This window comes from Rhea americana, unplaced genomic scaffold (genome assembly GCF_003343005.1).
Source record: "Rhea americana isolate MKP2758 unplaced genomic scaffold, rheAme1 scaffold_480, whole genome shotgun sequence".
Lineage (NCBI taxonomy): Eukaryota > Metazoa > Chordata > Aves > Rheiformes > Rheidae > Rhea > Rhea americana.
Window position 1 is genome coordinate 184,424 of NW_028186624.1, and position 2,464 is coordinate 186,887.

Below are 2,464 nucleotides of genomic sequence, written 5' to 3' on the forward strand. Positions count from 1 at the left end.
TTCTGTGTCCAGCTTCGTCATCCGGCCTGCGGCCTCCAGCGGCAGTGAGTCAGGCCACAGCACCTGAGCGTGCTCTTGTTGTGCTGCACGGCTTCCCCCGAGGCCCCCACACCCCACACGGTCCCACGTGTCCTCACCCCCGGCCGTGCAGCTGCATGGCAGCTATGGCAATGCATTAACCATCAGTGCAGCAAGGCACCGGGAAGGAACAAGTGGATCTGGCAGGCGGCGTGGAACAGCCCGGCGCTGAGCAACCCTCACGGCGTCCCACTGAGAGGGGCTGTTTAATTTTCAAGGTTATTGATCCTTTTGCCAATTTTCAGAGTAGCTTTTCRTGGTCTCAATTAGTGCAGGTGTTTCAGTAATTATGGTGAACTGGCAAAGAAAAGAAACAATATTTTGTAATGCTTAAACTTGTTAAATTTGGAACCTTAAAACATTCAAGGAAATCACAGAAACCCCAGATAAATATTCTTCAACCTACTTTATTATTTCTCTGTAGAGAAAACAAGCTCAAGGAGGGATGAATCCAGTCCTTAATCACTTAACTATAAGAGGTAGCTGAAGAGAACATCCTGATTTACACTGCAAGAGAGAGCGCTGCGACCGTGTGCCCTCTGTGATTTGCTATAGCAATACATGCAAAGAGGACCTGAAGAGGAGGAGGTAGAGGGTTTACTGCTGCTTTGCCACTGCAAGTGCAGAACCTGCCTGCTTTAGGAGACTGCAGAGATGAGAGAATTATTTATACAGCAGGAGGGAAAGTGAATGGCATTTTGGACAGTCTGTTTCAGCTGCTATTATTAAATCTGCTCTAACTTCAAAGACTAATATTTGGGGTAAAGGAAGCCTTGGTTACCATTCAGCACCTTCACACTTTCAATTATTGTCGCTGCTTCTAATGCATCAGGTTTAAGATTTCCCAGAAGACCTGTAGGAAAGCTAGAGAAGATCAGACATGACATTCTGGACTCCTAATATGAAAAGCAATTGGAAAATACAGAATAAAATAAAGCATGAGAGAGACTTCTGGTTATACTTCATACATTTAAAGCAGAATAAAGTGACACAAAATCATGTGCAGGTTGCTTTTAAATAAAACGTCAGATAGAGGTGGGAGCTGCTGCTCGTTGAGGTGGCCAGCACAGGGGAGCATCGGCTGGATGCTCAGTCCCCAGCGCAGTCACCCAGAGCCCAAGGAAGGAACGGGGACACTGGCGAGTGGGGACTGTGCTCCTGCGTGAGTGAGAAATCCTTACGGTACCACGGGAAAAGGTCTGTCCTTTCAGGGCAATAGTACCTATAGGGTGACCTGCCCTCAACTTTCCAAAAAGCACTGTGCTTTGTAGTAAATATTGAGTCCCCACAGTCAGCAACCATAACTGTGCAGATCCAAAGGAAACTTGTCGCAAGAGGTGGCTGTTTTGTATTTCAACGTAAGACGAACTTTTGAGCTCTCACTATTGAGACTCGACCAGCTGGACCGAAACTATTCAGTGTCACCGTGGATTAGCATTACTTCCATCTTTCTTCTATGTCAGAGCCTGTTCTCTCAACCAAGAGCATCCTAGCAGATGCTGAGACAGTCCCTCTTTCTTGCTGGCAAATTTATGCCACTTCACTCTGAAATGTTTGGCTCTCCAGATTTGGAGTGAATTTTTTTGTGCCAAGATACCAGCTTGGGAGTGGGGTTCATGACCACACTCATTGAGTGAAGAGTATCAGAGGACTAATTTTCACTCTCACAGATGACAAAACAAATCTTATAATATTCGGCTTTTCTAATTTTCCTACCAGTCCTATACTATGGTCTAATACTCATCTTTAGGTGGCATTTCCTCTCTTTCTGTGGTGAGGGGAGAGTTCAGATTTAATGCACAGGAAGGGTGTTAGTGCAGTGACTCTTTCCTTTACACCYTCTTTTTTTATTACCACTTCTTGCTAGGGCGTAGATCACAGGCACTTCAGCCTGAAAGTCACTATAAACCCAAATTCTTCCAGTAGTCCAGCTCCACCTGGGGGTGGATTTTCAGAAAAGCTTCAGTATCCATCAGCTTTCACCTGCACGTTGATCTTTAGAATATACTGAGATTTCTTTGGGGCTAAAAAAAGAGGAACTCGCCTGRGCTTGGCCCTGGGGGCAGCGGCGTGCTTCGCGCTGAGCTCTGCTGGGAGCAGTCCSGAGCCGCTCCGGGGCGGCGGGCGGGAGGGAGCCCTGGGCAGGCGGCGGGACGCGGCGAGCCGAGCGCGCGGCGAGCCGAGCCCGCGCCGGCAGCACCCGCCGCGGAGCCGGCGCCGGAGCGCGGGGCGGAACCGCGGCGGGCAGAAGCCGGAGCAGCAGCCCCGCGGGGAGCGGACGGTTCCTCGGCTACAGGCCGCCTCCCGCGGCCACCCTCCTAACAGATAACGGTTGAGGCAAATCATAAAATYTAAAGAAATTGTTTGAGAACACRATTAACAGCCG